The following is a 27,356-nucleotide window of genomic DNA, read 5'->3' on the forward strand; positions in this document are numbered from 1 at the left end:
TTTATCCTCATGAACTATTAGCAAGCAGGGCTGAAAGGCTGCCACCTCCTCCTCTCAAATACTGGTGTCTATTTTAAAATAGTTAGTTTGTATTATTTGGGGGAGATCGTTTAAAATGTTCATTTCTGAGGGGGAATGAAATTCCATTTTATTACTGAAATAAAAAACCCAAGGGACCCCAAACCAGACCAACCTAGCATGGAGATGAACATAAATGCCACCCTTAACAGAGGAGTGATTTGCAGTCCTTAGCTCCTAGAAGAGGGAGAGACAGTTTTCAGAGTGAAGGCCCTGGGAAAGGGACAGAGCTCTAACAGGAAGCCAAACAGCCCAAATCATTTGGGCAGAACAAATGAATGATGATGGGTTAGAGAGAAATAAATGAAAACGGGACACAAATTTGGGTGGATCTAGGAAGAGCTGAGAGAGGGAGTGAATATGATCAAAATATAGCATACAGAACTCCTAAAGAACTAATATGTAAACATATATACTGATATTTTATGTATATATGAATATATATTTTATATAATATATAACATATTATAAAATATACATTATATAACATATCATATCTTTGTGTGTACATATATGTCAAGTCCATATACATACATTTTATGTATATGTAAATATATATTTTATATAATTTTGTATAATATATATTTATATATATACATGTCAAATGAGAAAATGAACTGAGAGACACTGAGCAAAATGACAGGACTCAAGCCCTCAGGTTTAATTTTGTTTCGCAGAGCTGCTTTGAATCCCATCAAATGCAGCTCCAGGAGGCTCTTTGTTAGAGCGCTGCTCAGCAGACTTTCCCCCCAAGCTAAGAGCTTAAAAACATATCCAAGCCCGGGCTTCTCTGTCAGCATCGGCACTCTCTGGCAGTTAGTCTGACCTCCCAGGCATCTAGCCCCGAAGCCTTTATTTGGTTGTAAACACCCATCCTCGATGTGTGAATCTCGCGGAGTGTAACATTGCATTGGATCTCTGAGGATGATTGCACAAGACAAACTGACTCTTCGGCCACAGGCTTTCAGCCATATCAAAGAAGGATGCTACAAGGACCAAATATTGTTTATGGGGAAGAAGGCATTTATAACTGAAAGGGCCTTCTAAAATTGCACTACTGCCAGGATTTTTTTTTTCAGTCTTGTGCTAACAAGCCAGTTTTGTGGGATAGTAATAGTCACTCTGCCTTTACCAATGAGCAAGGCTCAGTGTTGTGCTGTCTGGTCATGTATAAAGGATGACTTAATTCTGACTCATCACACCATAATGACACCCCATTGATGGGCAAATGCTATGCCTTGAACCAGTGCATCTGGTTATCACGTGTAAATCTCTGAAATCCTAGTGATTCTTTATTTATCCTATTTTCTCATTAAGGTTTTTATGGGATGTTCTGAAGAAAGTGAAAATTAGACTTACATTGAGTAGGTCTTTGAGAACTCCTTAAATATTAGCATTTAGACAATAATACTTGAATACAGAACCCAACAAACAGTGTATTAACTTGGTTTTGCCTAAATGCAAGGGCAACACTTTTTCAGGGGCAATGTGGTTAGTGTGGGTGCTGTGTGTATGTGCGTTCATAAGAATGTGGAAGCACAAATGTGCGCTAGTGCATCTATACCTGTGCACGTGTGTGGAGGTCAAAGGTCGTGTCAGATGTCTGCCTCATCGGCTGCCTGCTTTATATATTGATTCTGGTTCCAGCTAGCCTAGCCAGCTTGCTCCATGGATGCACTGTCTCTACCTCCTGACTGCTGGGATTACAGCTTAGCCCTGTGCCTGCCCAGCTTTTATCTGGCTTCTGGGATGGCTTACACTTGCGTGACAAGTTTGCTATCTGCTGAATCAGCTCCCTGGCCCCAAATACAAAACTCCGCCTGCAATATTGAAATGACTTTTATAATACCGCACATGAAGTCATTTCATGCTGCTAGGGCTATGTGAGTGTGTGTGTGTGTGTGTGTGTGTGTGTTTCTTATTCAAGGACTGCCAATGGTTGGATGTAGATGGTGGCATCATTCTCTGTGTAACGGAAAGAAACCCAGATACGTGGGCCAGAATGCCATGGCAGAGCTCTCTACATTTGTAGCATGTGATCTGTACTCTCTAAAGCAGGCCATGATGACAGAAGTTAAAAATAGCATCTTTTCTGGCACTTTGTTTTGCATTCACTATCACTATCTATCTTATTAAATGGATCTTTCATTGAGGTGGCTTTAGGAAAGGTAAAAGTTATCAGATCCCAACAACATTACTTACTGGAAAAAAAATAGATAGCAGTATTAGGAAACACTAAGGTTCTTCCTCAAAGTCTAGATGACTGGGCTGTTTCAGCTATACACCGTACTCACTTACCACGGAGGTTCTAGGTACAACTGTGCCAGAGGAAATTTGATTCTCCCAACTATATTTCTAATGTGTAATTTATCAACTTAATGGTTATTCCTTTTACATAACCAAAACACAAGGGAAAGTGTCTGGTGCTGTCTAGACTAACACAGAGAGTGGGGTTAGAATGGGTGTTTTGGTGTATGTCTCTGGTAAGTAGCCAGCCACTGTGAGTAATCACAGGCACTGCAAGCCTGAGTGGCATCAGTCAAGGAAAGAGGTACAGCCTAGTAGGAGGGAGCTTGCTCTACATAGGCAAGGTCCTAGACTTGAACCCCGGGACTGAGAGGGGAAAACATCTAAGATGAGCTTCATCGGGCTGTCACGCGAATGCAGAGGTGTCGAGAAAGGCTGGAAGTATAAAACCGCTGAGGCTAATCACGAGGGGAATGTGGTTCTAAGGAGTTGTTGAAGATCCTGGGATGCTGAAGTTGGGCTCCACGGATCTTCAAGCCACTTTCAAATTACACGGCGCATTCACTTGGGTACTTTCGTCAGCTCTGTTTTTCAGACTAAACTACAGCACAGAGACTATGAAATCTGCCCAAGATTATACAATTCCCAGCGAGTACCTTCCCTCCTCCTAAAGTAGCACCTCAGAATGTTTTCCTCCAAACTCAGGAGCACTGTCACATCTGCTACAAAGACATGAAATGTGCTGTAAATCTGTGCAGCAACACACACACACACACACACACACACCTGACCTCTGTTCTGGATCGTGGTATTTTAGACAGACATTCCCTACAGGAGAATACCTTTCTTGCTTTATTTAAAACTTGTTATTCCGGCATAAATTCCTCTCAGTAAATATATCTGCAATGCCTGGTGTTTTTCTTGCCTTGTCCAGTTGTCATTACTTCAAAACTGTTTTGGTATAGTGACTTTAGTGGACGTATAAACAACCTTGTACTTATGGCCTCAGCAACCTACACATCACTCTGGGAGATGAAGTATGACAGAGAAATTAACAGCGTAATGAAGATGGTCTTGCCGCGTTCAAGGTCGAGCTAGGAGGCCAGGCATCTTGGATCCGGATCATTCTGAGCTTCGCCACACACAATTTTCAAGTCATCAAAAAGTTGCCCTTGCACCAAGAAGTAACCACACTTTCAATCCGAGTAAATGCCTACCTATTTACGTTGCCTTGGCTGTAAGAGAAAAAAAAGGGAGCAATAGTTTTTCTCCACAGAACATTAATTATTTATCTGATACAAACCTAATTACCTGGCAGTCTGCAGAAATAAAAAAGGGCATTAAAAAGAAGGAAATAATTAAAATATATTGATAATGAGCACACACTGCTATATTGACCCAACGACGGTTAAGATATCAAAGATGCACTCTTCAAAGGGGTATTATTTTGTAATTAAAAAGAACTGCAGAAAAAGATTCTGAAGACATGATAATTATACAGTGCTTTCAGCAAATGCCATTTAAGGAAAATAATACTGTGTAAAAAGAAGTTAACATGGGGGGGGGGAACCTGAAAAGGAACTTGCTGTTGATATGAGTAGGATCAATTATACATGTCTGCAAGGTGATAGTTACTGTGATAGACTTTTAAATACCAGACACTGGAAATATTAGTTTCAACGTCTGGCTGTTTCGAAGGTGGATGGTTTGTAGTTGCCACCATGGACCTTCCGCCTCTGGGCAATCTTCTATAGAACCACAACCATCACCACCATATTCTTCAGTTTTATTTTAGAGTGTCTCACCCACCCTCATTCCCAGTAGAGATGTCCTTCTGACCTCTTGCCAGACTGAGGGACAGTACAGTTCATGTTTTTAAGGGACCAAATGCTCCATTTGATAAATCCAATAGAGAAAACATTTGAGTTCAAAATCGTGGCTGGCATCAGTCAAGGCAAACATTCTTTCACTCTTCAACACTCTTCCAACTGGGTGAGCATCCTTTTCAGGGAAAGCAATCACTATGAATTTAAAAAGAATGAGTGGCTTCGGCCAAGCCATGTCTAGTCTTTCTGATGATTTTGAGGCCAAGCCAAAATAGTTTTATAGAGGAAAAACAGTAAGACTTATAAGCAGCTAACCCGGTATGTTGACAGCCCTGACTGATCATTTAGTATTGCTTTAAAATAATTAGAAATTTAACAGAAGTACCATGATAGAAATTAGGTATAACACTGTGGGGTCTAACTCATATTTATTGCTAACTTTGAGACAAGGCCCAATGTAGAGACAAGTTTTCATTCCATCTACATTGAGCTTGCACTTTAACTTAGCCCTCTGTCACCCTATAGCTGTAAGTAAGGCTGTCATCAGTCATCAGGAAAAGTGAGTCAGGGTCTGTATGGTCCCAGTGGCATCGGCACTTGTGGAAGGCATGTACTTCCCAGATAATGTGAAGGTGGTTGGCATGATCCAACTCCATCACCCTGTGTCCTAATGTGTTGAAGACATCAATGATACATACTGGAAATCCAGCTCACTCAGGCAACACACGTGATGCTTGCTTGTACGGAACTTTTGAAATTTGGAGAGAGTTTGGAGCAACACTCTCCCTCCAGCTTTATCCTGTACACAGATAGTCCTTGCTTCGTGCTTGTATTTTCAAGTTCAAACACAGCTGTCATCACTTATTAGAGGACTTCCCTCTACAAATGACAGAGCTTGTGACCCCAGCCTTTCATGGCAACCTCTGGTGTACTCAGGTGTGGGTCAGTTGGCCAGTTCTTTTTGGCTACGTCCCTTCCTAGGGTACAAACTCCAATATGGCAGTTCTGTACTGGTCCTTACTCTGAGGACAGAATTAGCAGACAACGATCACAGGAATGACCACAGGTTGAGAGAGTCATAGAGATCCCCTTTGAACACTAGTGTAATATCCTGCCAGCAAAAATGGCTATCTACAAAGTTATGTCAGGAGGAGAAGCCTCTAAATGTTCCTTTCTAAAACTCTGATAAAATTCCATCAAAAATATAACCCAATATGTTTCATATCAATTCATGGTCTTGCCCAAAGATACTAAACCATGATTCAATTAACAAATACTTTTGTGTGGGATATGTATGTGGTGAACAAGCATGTTTCAGGTACAAATGTATATGTTTGTATATATACATATATAGAGAGAAAGACATACATAGACATCTGTATATGTCTTTCTTGATATGTCTTCATTTTTATTTTTTGTTTCCTCTATTTTTATTTTATTTTATTCTTCAGTACTTTTTAGTTCTTTTTTAAAGTTTTCTCATTTATTACAATTTATTTACATTGTATCCCAGCTGTAGCCCCCACCCTCAGTCCCTCCCAATCCTGCCCTCCTTCCCTCAGCTCCTCCAGTGCCTCTTCCCCAGTCCACTGATAAGGGATGCCCTCCTCCCCTTCCATCTGACCCTAGCCTATCAGGTCTTATCAGGACTGGCTGCGCTGTCTTCCCCTGTGGCCTGGTGAGGCTGCTCCCTGCTGCCCTCAAGGGGAGGTGATCAAAGAGCCAGTCTCTGGGTTCATGTCAGAGACAGACCCTGTTCCCCTTCCTAGGGAACCCACTTGAAGACTGAGCTGCCATGGGCTACATCTGTGCAGGGGTTCTAGGTTATCTTTATGAAAGGTGCTTAGATGGAGTATCAGTCTCAGAAAAGACCCCTGTGCCCAAATATTTTGGTCTGTTACTCTCTTTGTTGCTCCAATGCCCTCCAGGTCTTTCTATCTCCCCCTTCTTTCATAAGATTCCCTGCACTGCCCAAAATTTGGCTATGAGTCTCTGCATCTGCTTTAATATCCTGCTGGGTAGAGTATTTCAGAGGACCATTGTAGTAGGTTCTTGCCCTGTTCTCTGTTTTCTCCATCTTCTGAGGTCTATCCCATTTGCCTTTCTGAATGAGGATTGAGCATCTTACCCAGGGTTCTCCTCTTTGCTTAGCTTCTTTAGGTGTATAGATTTTCGTATGTTTATCCTATATTATATGTCTAATATCCACTTATCAGTGAGTGAATACCATGAGTGTCTTTTTGCTTCTGGGATTCCTCACTCAGGATTATCTTTTCTAGTTCCCACCATTTGCCTGCAAATTTCATTATTTGCTTGTTTTTAATTGTTGAGTAGTATTCCATTGTGTGAATGTACCACAATTTTTCTGTATCCATTCCTCAATTGAGGGCCATCTAGATTGTTTCCAGCTTCTGGCTATTATGAATAACGCTGTTATGAACATGGTTGAGCAAATGTCCTTGTTGTATACTTGAGCATATTTTGCCATATGCCTAGCAGTGGTATAACTGGATCTTGAGGTAGCACTATTCCTAATTGTCTGAGAAAGTGCCAGATTGATTTCCAAAGTTGCTGTACAAGCTTATATTCTCACCAGCAATGGAGGAGGGTTCTCCTTTCTCCACACCCTCTCCAGCATGTGTCATGGATTGGCAGGTTTGGTATAGTAAAAATGCCCATCTTACCAAAAGCAATCTACAGATTCAATGCAATTCTCATTATATTACCAACACAATTCTTCATAGAAAAATTATCAACTCCATAAGGAATGACAAGAAACCCAGAACTGCTAAAACAATCCTCTACAATAAAAGATCTTCTGGAGGTATCTTCATCCCTGATATCAAGCTGTACTATAGAGCAACAAATAGTAAAAACTGCATGGTACTGGCATAGAAACAGAATGGTGGATCAATGGAATCAAATAGAAGACCATGAAATAAACCCACATACTTATGGACACCTGATTTTTTACAAAGATGCCAAAACCATACAATTGAAAAAATATAGCATCTTCAACAAATGTTGCTGGTCTAACTGGATATCTACATGTAGAAAAATGCAAATAGATCCATACTTATCACCCTGCACAAAACTAAAGTCCAAGTGGATCAAAGACCTCAACATAAAACCAGACACATTAAATCGGTTAGAAGAAAAAGTGGGGAATACCCTAGAATTCATTGGTACAGGAGACAACTTCTTGAACAGAACATCAACAGCACAGGCTCTAAGAGCAACAATCAATCAATGGGACCTCATGAAACTGAAAAGCTTCTGTAAAGCAAAGGACACTGTCATCAAAACAAAACGACAGCCTACAGACTGGGAAAGGATCTTCACCAACCCTATATCTGACAGAGGGCTGATATTCAGTATAGATAAAGAACTAAAAAAGTTAAACAGCAACAAATCAAGTAATCCGATTAAAAAATGGGGTACAGAGCTAAACAGAGAATTCTTAGTAGAGAAATATCAAATGGCAGAGAAACACTTAAAGAAATGTTCAGCATCCTTACTCATCAGGGAAATGCCAATCAAAATGACCCTGAGATTTTACCTTATGCCCATCAGAATGGCTAAGAACAAAAACTCAAATGACAACATGTTTTTATTTTTTCAGGTTCTTTCATTGAACCTGGAGAACATCTATTTGGCTGAGGTGGTTGAACATTAAGATCCACTGACCTCTGCCTTCTGCTCCCCCAGCCTAGAGCTGGGGTGACAGGCACACACCCTAATATAGATATATTCATATATAGGACCTGAATTCAGGTCCTCATGTTAATATTGGAGGCATTTCACCAACTGAGTCATCCCTCTGCCCCCAAGAAATGCTTTCTAAAAGAGAAAGTGCTTTTTGTTATTTTTATTCCTATTTTCTGGTCATCACAATAACGTATATTCAATATATAACATTTGGAAAATACAAAATACAAAAGGCCAAATATAAGACTTTCTAAAGCAACTACCCAGACATCACTCTGTTTAGAGTATTCATCCGCTCTATTTTCCTGGATCTGTTTTTCCCTGCTTGTCTGTATCATGCTTCTAGTTGAGATTGTATGGCATATATAAAATTTGTTACTTCAGTTTTTTTCTTGCCTATCATAGTGACATAATTTTCACATGCCAAGAGTTAATCAGTTAATCTCTACTTTTAGATATTGATATTATTTTCACTTCTCACTACTATAAATATTGCCATAATGTCAAATGCGATAAATCATCCCAACAAATTTGGGCTTGTATTATCATTATGTGTGCATAATCAGGGAAGGAAGAGGCCTGTGCCTCCACTTAGATTTTTCCTGGAACAAAAAATATGAAAAACTTTAAAGAGTCAAGAAAGAAATAGGCTGGGCTGTTAGTAGGAAGTAGCATACATTCCTAGAATATGTAAGGTGCTGGGTTCTACTCCCACCACTGAGAAAAGTGAAACAAATATAATTTCAAAGAACAAAGGGATGAAAAAGAAAAAGAAAACTAATAGCCCAAACTAGAAAATGTTTGCCTATTATGTCCCTGGCATTACCACCAATAAGAAAAAGTGACTTGAATTTGTTTGTTTGGTTGGTTGGTTTTGGTTTTTTGTTTTGTTTTGTTTTGTGACTCCTGATCAGGTCACTGCATCTGAACAGCCCTGTGGTTTACTATCTAATGAAAAGCCACTAGGTATGTGGTTCAACTTTATTTTCATTTTGAGTGTTTTTTTTTCTGGGTTTCCAATAACATTTGTTATGTGAGAGAAAACTAGAGAAGAGAAAACACAGCTGTATTTTCTTCCAAGTAGAGAAACAGACTTTCTTTTCCAAAGGATTATCGTCTGACCTGTATCACCCTAATTAGACATGCCATCTCTAAGTCACACTCACCTATGAGCTGTTTCTATCAACTCTGCTGGATGTCAGAGCTGACCTGATGAGCTGCTGTAAAGATTGCTAAGGAGAGGGCTGGAGAGTGCTTTGGAACTTTGGAACTGGGAAGTGCTATGGCAGCCCCGGGCAGCAGCGTCGTCTGTCTGACCCAGGTTCATCAAATGCACCAAGAATCTGCTTGTTCTGCTTACCAAAATACTAATGCGCTTCATTTAAAACACAGAGTGGTGCAAACAAGCCAGGAATATGCAGCAACCGTGTCCTGGGTCTGTTTATTTGAGTGATTTATTTGAGGATTCGGGGTCCTCGTGCTCTGGGGAAACTCCAGTGTCCTGCTTTGCCTTAAAGTTACTTATTCTGCTTGTGAGAAACAAGCTGGGCATGCCTTTAAAATTCATCCACTTTCTAAAAACAATGGTTTTAGCGAATGGCAAAGAACCTAGACATTGACTATTAGGAGGGGGAGCTAGATTTTAAAAGTAACAAGAGCTCAGCAGCATTTGAAAGTCTTGGCATCTCTACTAAAGCTGTTGAAAAAAAAAAAAAGCATCCTTGCCGGCCATTGTTATTTCAATTCATGTGTATGTGTGACAGAAGTGAAAGGAAGTTATGTGGGAAGTAGTTCATACATTATAAGGACATTTCCCCTCATTTGGACAGTATTGTAACATGGGACATTAATTATTTAAGCCCTTCGTCCCAAACTTGCTTTTCATTATCATAAAGAATTATGGTTTTGCATCACACACAAAACAGGCACCCACATACACAAAAATGATCAGTCTTGTTTAGTTTCCCGAATACCTCAGCCACCTAATTAGGTTTTCATTAATATGTTCTGTGGAATCTTTGAAATGTCTGGCAATGTCCTTATCTCTGTAGAGTTACATGTTGATTGCCCAAGGTGATTTTTTTTTCCACCGGATCCCACAGGTTGGTTTGAAACAATTTGTCTTTGTGTCTGAGACAGAGCTCCTTGAACAGGTTGGGGTAGGGCTGGAGCAGCCACTGTGCCTGCCTGAAATTCTTACCTGGAGATCTGGCTGGCTGCTGCGGCCCAAGCTTCAGCTGTACAAATACATCCTGCCATCTGCGCATGGCTGGGGAATTGAGCGCGGAGACACTCAGGACCTGTGTCAGTATTTTCACAGAAGGACTGTTTATGAACAGATGTTCTGTGGTGTTTTTCACAGAAAATGGACTCTGGAGAGCGAAAATGTCTATCAATTACCAGGGCATTATGTATAACAGCAATTTTTAACCTTGAGAATGAGTCCCTGAAAGTTCTCGGCAAAATATTGTCAACTGTGACCACTTTCTTTGTCTCCAGTCAGATACAACCCGGGGTCGTATGCAAAGTACCCACTGTCAGGTTGCGGGGTGATCTCTCAGCTGGAGTGACTGAGTTCTCCACCCAACTAGGGGGTCCCCGGTGCCAATATGCTTTCACAACTGGTAATGTCTTACCGTATATAAAGCTGCTGTGGCCTTTTCTATTTTTTTTTTTTAAGTAGGAAAAAAATAAACTTTAAAATAAAGTGGGGTGGGGTGGAATGACCAACTAGAATTTTTTTTTTTTTAAGTCAAGTGCTCTCAGTGCATTCTACTGCTTGGGGATAAAGGCTTTGGTGGTTCAAAAATGTTAATTATGCCTGGGAAATTAAGCATTTAGCGCTTTATGAATGAACTGGTTTGTTCCAGCCTCCTTCCTGCACTCAGCCTGAGGCACTTGGAGATGGAGTCCGTGGTGCCTCATGGCTGGTGTTCCAGAAGATGGAATTATCTCTAGTAGCGATACCAGGAGCATGGAAGCCCCTCTCTGACCTGTTGACAGACACCATGTTTTGCATAATATATATATTTTCATTTTCCCTTAGCTTTCTTATTATTTATTCAATAAATCCTTTTTTCTTGCTGACAGCAGTTGTATTTATAAAGCTAAATCCAACACTGCAAAATGTTCATCACTTTATAAACTAAATGCTAATGTTTTATTTATGTGCAATGAAGAGAGAAAAAAAGAATTGAATTGATGTTTACCTACCAGGCTGCAGAGAAGTGCAGTGCCGTAATGGTGGAGTTCAGAAGCATTCTGGCTTGTAATTTTGGGTGTCAACATTTGAATTGCAGAAAGAGTTTATGCAGACATAGCACGTACACAAGTGCAGTTTAGATCCACATCTATAAAAATAACATCTGTTTAAGCATACATTACATTTAAAAATAACTGTACAGTGATCAGCTGGTTAAGTACAGTTAACCAGATGTCGTTTTAAAGGGCCAGATGGAACCATGAAACGAAGATTGAAAAATTAAAAAATACTGTGAAAGGTCAAACCAATTAAGCAACCTGTTTTGTTGGCATGCAATAGTTAAAAAGTAAGTTAAAGTGCTTTGGGGGGAGTGGCTTGAAGAGGCAGCCCTTGCAGCCAGGTCCTGTTCCTCTAAAGACAATGAGGGATATCTAGGACACCCCTGGAATCCAGAAGAACTTCCTCACACTAGCATAGAGAAGACATGTTTTTCCTGTGGTTCCCAGCAAGCGTGAAATCAGAGATTCGAGGGATCTTGGACAACAGACATCAAATGTCTGCTAAACATCATACGTGAGTTCACAGGACTCCTGTAAGACACGGGGACTATGATTTAGAAAGCATATCTATACTTGGACATCTGTAAGAAGTTGGATATTACACTGTTCTCAACACACACACACACACACACACACACAGTATACATATGTGAAATAGCTTTAGCCATTCCATTTCACAATGTGTATACATGCCAAAAAGTGCTGTAGTACATGAATATATATTATATATTTGCTATATTTTTAATAAAAGAGAGATAAAAAGTAGAAAAATTCCTTTAATATTATTCACAAACTTCTAGGCTGTTTGTGTGTGTGTGTGTGTGTGTGTGTGTGTGTCTTCTGACAAAAATTTAAACTTGTACACTACAAAGTCAGAGTGCCAATTAAACTTTCCAAAGGACAACCTATACCCAAGTTTAAGCATTTTACCATAACAGTGAATAAGACTAAACACCTTAACCTACCGCTTTAGTCATAAATCAGTTCTTTAAACCTGAGGAATCAGGTGACTGTCTAAAACACTCAAATTGGTTATTTTTCTTTTCTCATGTTGGGTATGACAAGGAAAAGATGAGACAAATATTTGTGGAATAGCCATAATGAGGCAGGCTCTGTTACAAACATGTTCGCATACATCAGAGGTCACTGTGGGAGGCTCCTGGGGCCTGTGTGGCTGCAGATGTGTTTTCTTTGGCTTTCACCATGCTTTAAGTTTGAATTAATTGCCAAAAAGTAAAAATTGGGAGGTTTCACATAAAAGCCCGGATTTCCAGCTTCCCGGAAAATCTGGCAGTCCCAGGTCTGAGGTTTTTTTTCCACTCGGGGAAAAAATACTGGATAGAGCCGAAAGGAACAGCTGCCTGTGGAGAAAAGCAAAAAGTCTCCCCTTTGTCCAGAGCAAATTCCCAGCGTGTCAGCATCTCGTTGCGGTTCACTTTCCTCATCTATGGAACCCGTTCTCTGTCTGGATGTCCTTTGCACCATCGATTCTAACAGTCATCAACTTCCTTAATGCTCAGTCATCCCCAGGGAGAGGGTCCAGTTGGTTATTGATAATTTACAGGAAAGCAAACACAGGGGAATCGTCATGTCTCCCCTTGAGTCATACCGGTAACTAACTGATATTCCCAGTGGGGTGCTGGGGTGCCACTCTTCCTCATAAAGCACCTCGACTTGAGACAGTCAGAGGCATAGACCTGTCACTTGTCAGTCACCTGACAGCAGCGTGTCAGGAATCGCCAGAGCTATTCCTACGAAAGGTACAGGCATGTTTGAACCTATATGGAAAGTGACCGATCATCCACAGGACATTGACCTTCACAGGTGTCTACAGAGATTTCATCTCTCCTTCCTGGTCCTGGTCCACAAACTGTGCTGTATTTTGCTGCCCAGGGTTGTAGGGCTGAGCAAGACTCCAAGGCTGCATTTGAGCTGGATGGAATCAGAAATAAGACAATGACCTGGATCACGGGGCCTCAAGGTGTGTGTGGTGGTGGTAGTGAAGATTTATTAGGGCACAATTTCTTTTTCCTTTGTGTTAATGACATTCTGCTCTTAGAAGTTTTTTTCATTAGTATTTCCCTTTTCCAACACTGACTATTTTTAAAATATATTTTTCCATAGCATGTGTCTATCATTGTAACAAATAACTGCTAAGCAAGTTTTGATTTCTGTCTAGCTGTGCCTATTTTTCAGATTGAAAGCTTCTTTTCTTTATTGTCCTTGCTATTTAGGTTTTAAGGGGAAACTGTCATTAAAACAATGTGAAGGGTAGATATCAGGGAGAAAGATTAACGGACACTTGTGTCATTAACCCAGGAAACAGTGAAGCAAATCTCTCTGTAGGGATCCAACTGTACTGTTGGAAAAAGAAAGAAGAAAGAAAGAAAGAGAGAGACAGAGAGAGAGAAGGAAGGAAGGAAGGAAGAAAGGAAGGAAGGAAGGAAGGAAGGAAGGAAGGAAGGGAGGGAGGAAGGGAGGAAGGGAAAGAAAGAGAAAAGGAAGGCAGTACCCAGTGGGGACTGAAGTCATTTGAGTCCCTCCACAACCCAAGAAGAGAAGCTCACTCACATGGGGCAATGGAGACTTTTGTTTTCATTCTCTGAGATGAAAATGAACTCTTTCTTTTTAGTTAGCTTGCAGAGTTGCAAGTTTGCATGTGGTATCATAACACTTACTCCGTCATGGTTGACACTTGCCCCAAGTCTAATGGCTCCCCTTGCTCTGTATCACCACCTACACTTAATACTCTTCCACTCCCAGTGCCCTCTGCCACTTCTGTGCAAGTGGTACCTTCCTCCTACCTCTTTCTCAGAGCTTCTTTCTGCCCCTCTCATGGAGTGAGTATACATACTCACTCCAGTGTTATAGTTTTAAAGGGACACAGCCCAGTGCAGGGGTGAAGGAAGAAAAGAGAAAGTTGGAGGATGAGAATGACTTTTAATAGAAAGACAATGAGAACTAAAGGGTGAAAGACTCCGCCCATCACCTACTCCTCCTCCCACAACGTAATGTATGAAAGAAAATTGTCAAACAATGTTTAAAGGCTTTTTTAAAAAGGCTGTAGCAAAGCTATTTTCACAAGGCCTACTTGTGGTGTTGGAGATTTGGGAGGAAAACCTAGTATTTTTGGACATAGTTCAAGTGCAACAAGAATAACCCAGAAGATAATGTATCTTGATCATTTAAAATAGCATGAGTAAGCAATCGTGGGTGGTAAATATCCTGGACTTAATGCTGGCAAGACCTCACTCCACAGCCATCCATGAGAGAAAAATCCTGCTCAGAAAAAGTAAGGAAAATGGAAGCTGAGATTTGGGATAATAAATAAATAAATAAATAAATAAATAAATAAATAAGTGCCTTTGAGGAAGAGTGAGTGTGTGAAGAGAACGGTTAGAAAAGAGGGAACAAACCTTCCCTGACACCAGGGCCCTTGAGTTCGGAATCCACTCCTTCCTGCACAGCTAAATGAACTGTTAAAAGGCCCAAACCAAAGCTGCAGCTACTGAGCCAAAAATAACTTGGGAGTTGGAGCAGATGGCTCCACCTCTCCATCTGATCCCGGCACATCCATCACCTCCCCTCTGCTCACTCGCAGGGCCACAGAGGAAGGCAGGCTCCAGGAACAGCTGACAGGCCAAGAGGAGGCCAGAGAAGCCAGCGCTCACTGCCTACATAGCCCCTACAATAATGCCGAGGTGGAGTATTCTGCCAATTCAGATGTGCTAGAAGCAAAGCTGCCTTCCTCACCGAAACATCCCTTGCTGGCTGATGCTGTGACTCATGGGAAGTTCCATCTGTGAACGCAGGCATCCATCACAGGGTCCTGAGGCTGCCGAGATTAAAATCTAGTGGAGGGGAAAGGAGCTACATTTGGTGAAGGACATGAACCATTGAGCCACTTTCCCAATCACTTGGGGTGTCTTTCCTATGAAAAGATGAAGAGGAAAGCCTCTGACCACATCGTTATGTGGGGGCACTAGTTCAGACTTGCCTTCTGGGCCTTATGCGATAGAAGAGACGCAGATCCGCAGCCACACTGGGGGTGGGGGACAGCAGCCAGCAGCTACTCTGACTGATCGGGGAATAACCAGACATATACTGTGGTGAGCCCCAGATATCTCTGGAAATGTGTGTGTAAACTCAGGTCCCAAAGAGGGATGCAATGGCAGCATTCTGAGATTAACCTGAAGTACTTCCTTGATCACAAAAATAAAGATTTTCATCTGGAAAAGAGCCAAGTATGTAAGACCCTCAAGACAAGAATGTGAAACTATAAGATGCCAGCAACCCCACTCTCCAAATTAATCAACAAGGTGAATAAGGCGGCAACTGAGAACTGACTCTTGCGTCCTGTCAAGGGGGTATCAAAAGCAGTAGAAGCAACCAATTCCTCAAACAGCCAAGGGGAAGTCTGCAGGCCAATGCTATGGGATTCTTTGTTTCCTCAGGAGACAGAACTTAAATTATTATACAGAATCTTCTGAATTTGAAATGTTGGCAACTGTTTATATTTTTTAAATTAAGCTCTGGGCAGACAAACAAATACATTTGTATGCTAAAGGCAGCTTGCTGGCTGCAAGCTGGGGAACTTTTAGTTACATTTGGTAATTTCAGCTAGACAACGTGCAAATATAAAAAAAGAAAAAATGGCACTGGGGAGAGCTCAGTCTGTAGTGAGGACTAGTTTCATCCCCAGAAGAAATGTAAAGAAAAAAAAAAAAGCCCAAGTGTGTTGGTATGTATGTGCTTGTAATCTTGTAATTTCAAGGCTTGGGAAGTAGACCATCCGTGGGGCTTGCTGGCCAGCCAGCATAAAAGAATTGGCAGAAGAAGAGTGTGAGTCCTCCCTCAAAAAGCAAGGTGGAGAGCAACTGAAGAAGGGATCTGAGAAGACTTCCAATGTGGACCTCCAGCACTCCCCTACACACACACATACACACTACACATTCACACACACACATATGCACAGACATGCACAGACACCCATGCACACATGCACACTTGAAGTGAAACACACACAAATGTGTAGCAGCACATTTGTGGAAAACTCTTTGTCTGGAAAAAGAAAAAGAAAGGATACAGAATCAAGCCTGAGTTTTACTCTCCATGGTTCTAGGCACTTGGGAAGCCCATGATTCCATAGGCTGGGGCTCCTCAGCTAGGACAGAAACTATTGGCTCAGTCACTCTGTTCCCCAGACTTCAGGCTCTTCAGGAATCCCCAACTCTACCCTTCTAGGCACAGATTTTTGTTTTGTCTTTTATTACTAACACTTAAAACAATGTCCCTAAGAAAGATAGTATGGCAGCCACATTGTAACCATCTAACAAAAGCCTCCAGATGATTTCAATGAAGAGAAAGATGTAAAGGGAGAGAATGTACCATTTTCCATGGAATGCTTCAAAGGGATGGGTAGGGTGTTGAAAATGAACCACATTTACATTCCCTAAGTATAAGAAATAGGACACCCCATCAGCCAGTGTTCCAGGAAGATGAGCATTTAAGAGTTAAGTGCATATTGTGACTGGAAATGTTTCAGAGCCTGATGAACACTGCGAATCTGTACAAGGATACCCAGGCAGGATCCTTAAGCGCTAACCAAGGAATACTTGGGCCAGGGCATGGAGGAGGCAGCCATGCAGGTTTGTACTATGTAATCCATGCTGGCTTTGAACCTTCGGTGCTTCAAAACTCAGACGCCCAAGTGCAGGAATGACAGGCTGTGTGCTACCATGTCTGGCTCCTGGTTTTGTTCTTTTGAATGGTCCTAGGACACATCTTCAAATGTTTGATCTATGCTAAGGAGGTTTTAATGACTCTCTTTGCTTTTCACCAATAAACATATTCTCCCTGTGATTTTTCAGTGATTTCTACATTTATTATATGTCAGATGCAAAATAAAAACAGAAAGGGAGGAAGGAAGGAAGGTAGGAAGGAAGAAAGGAAGGAAGGAGAGAGAAAAAAAGGAAAGAAAGAAAGAAAAGAAAGAAAGAAAAGAAAAGAAAAGAAAGACGAGGCATATATAACACATTCGGGCTTATTCTTTCTCTGCAAGTTCAGAAATTCCTCATTTACTTGTGTTCTCAACTTCATTACTAGAAAGAAAAAACATTATTTCTATGGAATTGTTTTAAAGTCCTTATTTTAGCAAGTGCACATTTGCTGGATTAAAACAAGATATTAATAATATTTCTAAAAATAATCTTTTATGTCCTACCCCTGAACTGGGATTCCAAACACATGGCCCTTTCCAGGCTTCCCACAAATTTAAACTTAATATAAGACTGAATGGCTTCTTAAAGACATCAGTATTATGTCTCACTCTGGACTTTATATAAAGCCAATTTCTGGATGTATTATAGTGAACGGTTTTAAATCGGGGCATCTGAGAGGTCTCTAACTTCATCACCAGTGAACCCCTTAACACAAGTAGTCAATATTAAACATTATCATGATAATTTTGTTTAGCATTCCTAAGACTCTCTGGGGCATCTGAGTCCTAGTGTTTTTGTTGTTGTTTTGTTTTTTTAATTGAACTGAATGCAAGTCATAAACAAGACTGATTAGCAACTTAGCCAGAGTGTTTTTACCTCCAATCCCATAGCTTTTAAGGAACACCTTCTGTTCAGCTGCTTCCATAGCTTTTACAGCCATTGTTTAATTTTATATGTATGCACATAATTACATCATGTATTAATCCAGGAGTACTTGGCAATTGTTCCCACTTATATTTTTTTCCATATTTATTTTGCACATGGGAGACTCTCTGCTTTCTACAATCAGCTCCATGAGGGGATGTCTAAAAGGTAGTTCATTAAAGACACTTGTTTGGTTTTCTGTTTGTTTGATTTCTCACACCCCACTCTCTCTACTAAGAAGCAGAAAATATATGTGGGCTTTTTAGGAGGTCTAAGTGTCATCCAGAGTCCTTTTTTTATCATCTTTTTTTCTGAAGACATGAAAGATCTACGTGGAACATGCTGAACAGGGCTCACGGTGAAATACTAGAGCTTTTCACAACCTAAAACAGTCAGGGTACCCTGAGAATAGAACAAAAGAAATTAAACCGCTGGATATGCCACAGTTGTCTCGTGCCGCAGTTAGAAATTTAATTATTTTATCTCATAGAATAATGTGCCCTTCAGAAATCATTTTGGACTAGATGTTTCAAACCAATGATCTGTAGTTAATTATCTTTAATAACTGTTGCACATTATGGTTAGATCTATGTTTTTGCTAAACCAATTAATAATATCTTCATTAGTATAAAGACAAGGTAGCAGGGTCCTTTCATTTTTCACATTGAAAGAGTAGATATTTTAAACACTGTAATTTACTTTAGCCATACATTCCCAATGATATGACTAATTAATGAAACTTCAAAGACATAACTTCCAAAAAGCTACTTATTTTAGCGTCATTGTTGAACACTTAATGACATTAGGTTGGAGGCATTGCTGACATCCTACTATCCGTGTCCTAGAATTGACTAAACCCTTTTAAGCCACCAAACTGTTTAATGTTAAGGAAAGAAAAGAAGAATTAATTGAATATTAACTCCATAGAAGACCTGTTGATCACAGAAAAACAAATTTTTTGAAAAAACGGATGGATGACCTCTCTCTCCTCATCTTTATAGTTGTGATGAGCATGGGATAAAAGTGTTCCTCCTGTAGAAAAAAAAACAGAAAGAAAGAAAAGAAAAACCATTATTAGGCTCATGGACATTCTGCTGATTGTAAGAAGCAGAGAAGATAAGAGGTAAACATATTATCTGTTGATCTTGCCTTTGCCCTACATGCTGTGTTTACTCTAGAGTGATGGGTAGCTAAATGGGGACACATTCTCCACTCTGGTGGCAAAAGACAATCAGATACACACAACTTATAGATCAGTTATGGAGAAGTTTAGGTCTCCTCAGCCTTCCCTGTCTCATGCACATAAAGCATAACTGTTTAGGGAAGACAGTTAAGGCCAGCCATTCCTTTGGAGATATGGAGCATAATTGCACCTCAGCTATCTCTCAATAGAAAACGGGACTTCAAAATATTATTTAACTTAGACCTAAAAACCCCTGTATAAAGGAGATTTTTTTTAAAAAAAAGGATTAATTTCTAACTTACTTCACCGTGTTGGAAAATATTTGGAGGATCATGGGTTTGTGCTTATTGGAAATAAAAAGGAAATGTGGGGGGTGTGTGTCAAAAGCTTGATGCAAGTTCATTTTAGGTGGGGGAGGGTCTCGGATGTACATGGAGAACAGTGACGGTGGCAAAGGTCTGGCACTGCCTGACAGCCAAAACAAAGAGAGGCCTGCACCCTGAACGCCGCCAGCTTCCCTGGAACCTGGGAGCCGCTGATTGCCTTCACCGCCAGTACCAGGCCCAGTCAGTTTGCTCTTCGCCTCGGGAAGAGTAGCACTGTTGAATTAAGAGAAACATTTCTATGCTTCTGGTCAAAGAAAGGGAAGTGCGCTGGGGCATAGAAGCTCTCTCATAATTACATATGCTGCATGCCACACGCTCCCTAGAAGGTGAAAGCAGAAAGTCAGTCATTCAATAATTTCATATGTCATATGACCAAAGTCTTCTGGGAGTAGATGACAGGATGGAGGAACATAATTAAAGGAAGACAATTTAGGAGAACTCGTTTTAAAGTCTGGAAATGGGTTTGGTGACCCACAGGCTTTAGTTCAGGCTGTTTGCAAAATAGCTCACACAGCTTAGTCTTAAACATGTTCTGAATCAGAAAAATATGAGACCGTTTGGGTAACCTCTAAGGGGGTTAAAAAAAAAAAAAAAGGTCAGCTCACTGCCCATTCCCATACACTTAATTTTATGAACTCAATCGTCAAGTAAACCTATTTGTTGATCTGATAACCGAAGGCCATGATTTCTGAAGTCTTTGTTCCATCTCAGTGCAAATGAGAAGACAGGGCTTGCTAGAGTAAAGGCATTCTATCTATCAAACACTCACACACTGAAGTCCATTTTTGTGCAAAAGATGAGGTGGTCATATAAAGCTGATAAATTGGGCCAGTCTGGGTCATTGCCTGGATTACTCAGAGTTCTCCACAAAAACAGAAGCCATGGAGGCTTTGAGTGAGTGAGTGTGTGTGTGTGTGTGTGTGTGTGTGTGTGTGTGTGGTGTTTAGACACATAGAGATTTATTGTGATACGTTCGCTAACAAGGTGAGGGAGGCTGAGAAAACCCATGCTCTCTTGTCTAGAGCTGGAGACTCAAGCAACCTCAGCCTGTAATTCAGTGTAAAGGCTCAGCTTTCTAGATCTGAGGGAGCTGATGAGGTCAGTTCCAACCGAAAGGAAAGACATGAAGTAAGATGGTCCAGCTAAAACAGTACAGCACGGAGGAAGTGAAGAACTCCTGTTTCCTTGGTGATCACACGCTGGCATGTCCGCATACTCATTAGCACGCATGTACACATGTCCGTGTAGAAGGAGACCAGAGCTCAGCTTCTGGTGTAATTCCTCAGGAACACCATCTACCTTGTTATTTTAAAACAAGACCTCTCATCGGCCTGGAACTCACCCATTCAGCTAGCTGCTGGTCAGCAAGGACCAGGTGCCCACACATCTCTGCCTCCTAGCATTAGAAAGGTGTGCACCACCAAGCCAGGCTTCCTGTGAGTTCTGAAACGAGTTCTAGGGGGTTGAACTCAGGTCCTCTGAGCAATCACTTCAGCAAACAAACCATCCTCGTATCCCTCCCTGGCTGCTTTGTGTTCTTCATCTGGTCAGGTGAGGCCCAGCACAAGGGGAGGTGGTGGACTTTACAGGGTCCATCTGCTTACATGCCACTGTCATCTAGAAACATGCTCTCAAACATCACTGGAAACTGTGTTTACCCTGAGTACACCATGACACCCCCAGTCAACACAAAATCAGGTATCAGTCCTTCCCACCTAAAAACGGGCAAGTGGTACCCACGAGGTCAGGTGCTAACTAACACTTGGCCTTGGTTTCAAGAGCCCCTGGAAACTTACTTACGGTGTTCTGGAGTCAGGGTCACTCTGGCCAGGAAGACCTTGGCATAGGACTGTCGTTCTAATGCTTGGTCTGTGAGTCCTGCTGCCTGCACTCAGGCTTTCTGTAGTTTCCCTTTCATCTTCCTTGACTAAGACATTTATTCATCCACATACCAACCGAGACCTCTCACCTACGGACACCTTGTGAGAGCACTCGCCCCACATAGATTTCAACCCGTTTCTCTCCCGCTCTCGTAAACTCTGCCGATTATCTGCCTCATTTTTTTAAATGCTCTTTAAACTTGGAAATCATGATCCCTGCAAAATCCACTAGCACAGTCAAAGTGGAGCGTACTGATTCTCACATCCACACACGGTCTTATATAATGCTTGACTGACAACATGGCACTTGAGAAACGGTTCATAAGTGAATGAATGTCCCAACCTAATTGTCACAAACTTGAGAAGTCTCTCTAGTAAGAGGCCTCCAAACAACACTGAGCTGAGGCATATGGTGAAGTTACATTCAGCGGACTGAAATTATATATTTCAGTCAAGATGACATACAGTTTACTGTATTAGGAGTGAAACAAAACAAAACAAAACACAGTGACAAGACTTTGTTTCAGTAAATGACAATAATCGCAGCTAATCAAGGGGCATCATCAATTTCAAAGTCGTTTCCATTATCAAAAATCTCCAAATGAAAAAAAAAAAAAAAAAAGAATCCTGTCCATAAGTAAATGAAAAGCACAAATCACAACCTCCCTTAGTATCCTTGTCACTCACCAATCATTTTGGAGGAAGAAAATAAAGGTCCTGTTCAAGTCGTGACTTTCTGTTTTCCTCCTACCTCCTGTACGCTGCAACTGCTTTGTGAGAAATTACAAGGGGGAAAAAAAGCAGTTTGCAAATAGATTTCAAACCCAGAGTGCTCTCCTGAGAATATGATCCTAATAGGATAGAGATGAAGCTAAGTTGCTGGATGCTGCTGGCCATTATTCTTTTGTTTCCACTCCAGGAAAACATGCACAAATCTCCCAAGGAGGCTGCTGGGCACGTGTTTTTGCTTACTGCCTAATGTGGTTCTAATAACACAAACATTCCTGCGGAGCAATGACGACACAGCTAGAGCTACAGATATTAGAGGTCTACGCAAAGGAAGCATTTGGGCAACGACTGGAAATGCATCTCTGACATTTTCTTTTTACTATCTTGGTATAACTCAGCCTGGCTTGCATTAACACAAGAAGAAACACAGACTGAGGGAAAACGAACTAGAGGGATTTGAAGACAGGATTTCTGGAATTAGCCCCAAGGTGTCCTTCTTCAGAGGAAGTTCCAGCTTTCTAAATGCACATGTATGAATTAATTACAGTTTTGTGAAATTCTTTTTCACTGTTTCATTCATTGCTAACTCTCAGTCATGGGCCAAGTATGTACTCCTTGGGTAAAGAGAGAGAGAGAGAGAGAAAACCCTAAACTTCTTGTTATGCGTCTTACACTTTAAATTAATCCAACTTAAGGAGGTTGTGCACCAGCTGGTCCATGCATCAGTTCTGATTCCACTGGAGTGTCTTAGGCCATACTGCAGTATTAGACGAACCTTGGGCCAATGACTCTCATGTTCCCTGGATCACCTACAGGAATATGGCTTAGTTGGGAAAGGCAAAGTTCTCCTGTGGTGCTCAGCACATAATTCTTGTCATTGTCTGTTTATTTGAAATACAGGAAGCTGGTGACCCAAAAAAAGCCTTCTTCACTGCCTACATAACATTTTTGCCCATACTTGGAATGTCCCCTTGAGGTGATAGTCCGTATGGAAGAGAGAGGAATTCAATATAGAACATCTCTGGACATGACGACATCTAAATCAAACTTGACAACATGACTGAAGCAAACTTCCAGTTACTTCATAAAAAGGAAAAGGAAAAAGAACAAACAAAGAAATAATAGAAAAAACTAGGAGAGAGAAGGAAGAAGGGAGCATGGGGAAAGAGGGAAGGAGAAATGAGAACAAAGGAGGGATGGAGGAAAGAAGAGAGAAAGGAAGGAAGGTAGAGGAGAAAGGAAAAAGGAAAGAATAGAGGAAGGGAGAAATGAGGATGGAAGGAAGTGAGGGGTGAAGGAAAAGAGAAAGAAAAGGTAGATAGAAGAGGAAAGAAAAGAAAAGGGGAGAGAGAGAGAGAGAGAGAGAGAGAGAGAAGAAAGGAGGACAGAGGAAATAAAGAGTTCTCATTCCCAAAATACCTCAAATTGCAGTTACTCAGACTTGGGATCAAACTCCCTAAAAGACACACCATCTATCACAAAAATCATTCTCAGGGCACATTCCTGCTACTTTGGGATTAGTACTCTAGGGAGCCGTTATCACTTTTCCAATCCTGTACACTCACAACCACCTTTCTGTTCTCTGTGAAACACCCTAGCACGTCTTTGCACATGACTATCCCTGATCAGAGTCTTCACATCCTTGAAGACTGAGATAATACTCAAGTATCCATCAGCATTCCCTGGCAGCGTACCTCAAGGTATGAAGACTCAGGTTATCACCAGTGTAGTACAGTTCACCCGTCTGTCTTCCCCTGACCTGTTGTAATGGCAGTCATTATGGTGGGCTGGGAACATCGCATGCCTCCCGCTGAGCTCCTTGGTACACTTGTTTGCCTAAAGAGGAAAGCTAGGGTAATAGGTATGTGATCCGGAGTATTCCCAGAAGAAGTGGGCAGAGCTGTTGGACTTTCACAAGATTTCAAAGCTATTCAGTCACATGCATGTGGGCCCTACATGCTCTTACATGTTTAAGAACTACATCTAACTACATTTTAAATTCCAATGTCCCATCAATGTTCTAGGTTTGACGTTATTATACAAGTGTCTCTAACTAACTAATGAATCTCAGAAAACATACCTGACCAATAAACACAGTTCTCAATTGTTCAGTATTTGCTTGAATATTCTGAATAATATTTGGCTCAGCATTGCCAACTACGGAGAGATAGTGAGCTATGTTTTGGTTCCCTAGAAATAAGTGCATCTTGAAGAGCTGTGTGATCCTGGCTGGTTCCATTAATCTCTCCAAGCCTCTATTTTCTTGCGTGTGAAATAAGAGATGATGCTACAACCTAGACCTACATTGTGGTGAGCATAGAAGCAGGAAGCTCAGCGTGAGAGGGAGGGGTACTTCCTGACCAGGAAGAATGGGCAATCAGGATCCTCCTAGGCCAGTGCAAGCATATAACTGCACATTTGTTACAATAATGGGCAAACAATACCTTTTGGGATGATCATGCAATCTCCCCTACTTCATCAAGAATAGGACTGAATCTCTGAAGATGACATTTGGTTAACATTTGTCACATTCAAGTTGAAGAGAAAACAAAGCAGAGAACTACCGGACCCGTGTGTACCCGGTGGAGCACTGATTACTGTTCATCAAGAGTGTGGCTTTTGTCTCTATTTCATTTAAATAATTACCCCACATATGTTTTTCCTCCCTCAAGCCAAAATAAGGGAATAAGGACAGACAATTAAAATACTCGACTACACAGTGATATTTAGATTACTGTGCTGTCTGATTTTCATATAGTTCAACTGGAAATGTTTTCCCTGCCGGGGGCGGAGGGGAAGTAATGACTTAATAGTGACTACCAAAAAAAAATCATTTAAAATTAAATTGTAGATCTCAGATTATTTGTCTTCTCGCCGGATTTAATTTTTTTAAGGCCTTTAATTAAAACCCTAAATTTGGTTTTCTTCTCCATTTTAAGCGAGATTTTCTAGTTTACAAGTAAAATCATTTGTTTTCCTAATGGACCACCGAGGCATTTCCACCACTGGCCCAACAGATGAACAACCGGAAATGCACCTCGCTGCACACGAGCTGGTGAGTATCAATGAGTGCTGGGGCTGGGAGGCTGAAAATCTCCCGTGGCCACTTAACGGACACCAGTGGGCAGCTAGTCCAGAACTTCTCCGTGGGCAGTGACCGGAGGTGGAGCTAGTGAAAAGACGCGCTCCACCCCAGGCTCCGCGAAGGTGGTTTCTCGGAGCTCACTCTAACAGGGAGTCAAGCAGGGCTCCCTCAATCCAGCCAAAATCAGAAGGCACTGTAAATCTCCTTGGAAAACAAGTTTATAAACTCAAGTTATGTTTAAATAAACATTCGAAGTTGAAATGCTGGACGGAACCCCAGAATATGTCCAGTTTTTTTAATTTTTTTTCTTTTTTACGCATCACTTTTTTTTTTTTCTGGTGCTGCATTTAATTCTATGACAATTAACAGACTTTCCAAATTCTCTTGAAGCATAATGACAGAATTTCACAAAGCATGAACAGAACTCCCTGTATTTTTTTTTTAAAGACGGCAGGCGCTCTTCTGACTAATTTCTTGTTTAATGGCTAATTCTGCCATGCTTTGTCCCAGCTTGTACGGGGTGTGGGTGTGTACGCGAGCGCGGATCGAGAATTTCTCGAAATATAGTGCAAAATCACTTGCAGACTGTTTATAGATCTCCTTTGGTTAAAATAATTTTTTTTTTCCCTGACTAAACTCCATTAATATTTAATCTGCCCCACACGCACGTGTGTCTGGTTCTCTTATTGACAAGGCTCATAAATTAGAGGCTGCTGCGGAGAAAGACGCTCTGCCTCTCGGCCGTCCACAAGGCGGCAGTAAAGCATCACTTCCCCCCGAAGGCCGTGCGTCGCTCCCAGCTCCTTTCTAAACCTTTAGGTACCATATCTGTCCGGATACGAGTAAAACCTATTCCGGCTTCAAATTTCTATTTTGACATTCAAATGGAATTTATTAGTAAACAGGGTGGCCGCGGTGAAACCCTAAATTAGTTGGTTATTTTCCCCCCTCCTCGTGTAAGTAGAAACCTTTAAAAATTTGCGTGTCCTGTCTTGCCTGTTTGTGGATGGGCAGTGTCCCTTTCTTCTTAGTCAGGCTTAGGCTGAATCCTCGTGAAATTCTGATGAGATCCTGTTATCCGACCATGAAGCCTTGACATCTCTCTTCCCCCAACACACACACTTGCTGGTTCTATTATATAAAGGTGTCATCCCGTGGTTCTTCTACTCAGTTCCCAAATAAGATGTAAAATCGGATGTTCCCATTTGCTGAGCAGAGGTGCTCACAGACCCACGGCTTCCCGGGAAGCTGTACTTGAAGCGTGTTCCTTAATGGGTCAGAAAGGAGTGACCACTGAAAGAGCTGAAGGCTCCGTCAGAAACGTGCCCTCCACCTGCCTGGCCAATGTACCCGAAAGATGGTGTGTACCTGAGTCTGCACTGTGGTCTCCTGTGCGAGACTGCTGAAGCGGACATCTGAATGTACGTGAGAAAGAAGCGGGAAGCTGCAGGGCTGGGTGACCTTGCGCCTTTCCACGTCTTTCCGCCGCCAGTACGGGAGTGACCCTGTGGACAAGAGGCTGCCAGGCTCTCACCTGGCATGATATGTCATCCTGGCAAAAGCATGCCACTCCTGGAAGAAAACACGTAGGTATGGGTGCATGCGTGGTAGGGAGGCAGAGAGGCGTTTGGGCGGCCAGATCCAAAGGGATCTTCCGTGTAGGAGCTCTGAGCCACGGCGTCTGCGCCGCCTGCCTTCCCGAGAAAGCGGCAGCAGACATGGCTGGAGCAACACTGTTGAGTCGAGTCAAGCATTTTGCCAGCGAAGGGATCGCTCGTATCCATGCGCGCGCGGCGCACGTGTGCCTGCCACATCAGAGCCAGTTCTTTACAGAGCACATTCGTCTGGCAAAAGGCGAGAGTCGGTGCTAGGACACCACTAGTCACATGCACACACGTTTACAGACTTCCCATTGTGTGTGGTGAAAATACCAACAGCCTTTAGGACCGAATATTGTCTCCAGGGCAATAAAAGACATTAAAGTTCTTCGTGATTTCAGCACTCAGGAGTACAGTGTCCTCCTTAAAACAGTCTAAATGGAAACGTGTATCATCCCCACACCACTTAATTTTTAAAGATTTGTGTACCTGGAAGTATGCTAGGAAATGGGCTGGAAGATTTGATCTCATCTCACAGTGCAAACGCAGCGTTGCCGTCATGTTAAGACACATGTTTTGTGCGTGTGTGTGTGTGTGTGTGTGTGTGACCGAGAGCAAGCTCACTGAAAGAATTTTGCCACCAGATTCGAAACCGCTGAACGCGACGCTGGGAGTAATGAACGAGATGCTTTTCCTTTAAGAAGCGCGCATTGATTTTAGACACGCTGAAA

The 27,356-nt window shown here is 41.6% G+C and overlaps 1 long non-coding RNA gene across 1 annotated transcript; it reads right to left on the reverse strand.

Moving 5' to 3' along the window:
- Nucleotides 1–10,065: 10,065 nt before the first annotated feature.
- Nucleotides 10,066–26,683, reverse strand: LOC132654093 (uncharacterized). Its single transcript, XR_009591777.1, has 3 exons — nt 26,562–26,683; nt 11,073–11,209; nt 10,066–10,231 (listed from the first exon to the last, which is right to left on the reverse strand). It is a non-coding gene; the product is annotated as an uncharacterized LOC132654093 (long non-coding RNA).
- Between the last annotated feature and the right edge of the window lie 673 nt (nt 26,684–27,356).

Source organism: Meriones unguiculatus, chromosome 5 (genome assembly GCF_030254825.1).
Source record: "Meriones unguiculatus strain TT.TT164.6M chromosome 5, Bangor_MerUng_6.1, whole genome shotgun sequence".
In the NCBI taxonomy this organism is placed as follows: domain Eukaryota; kingdom Metazoa; phylum Chordata; class Mammalia; order Rodentia; family Muridae; genus Meriones; species Meriones unguiculatus.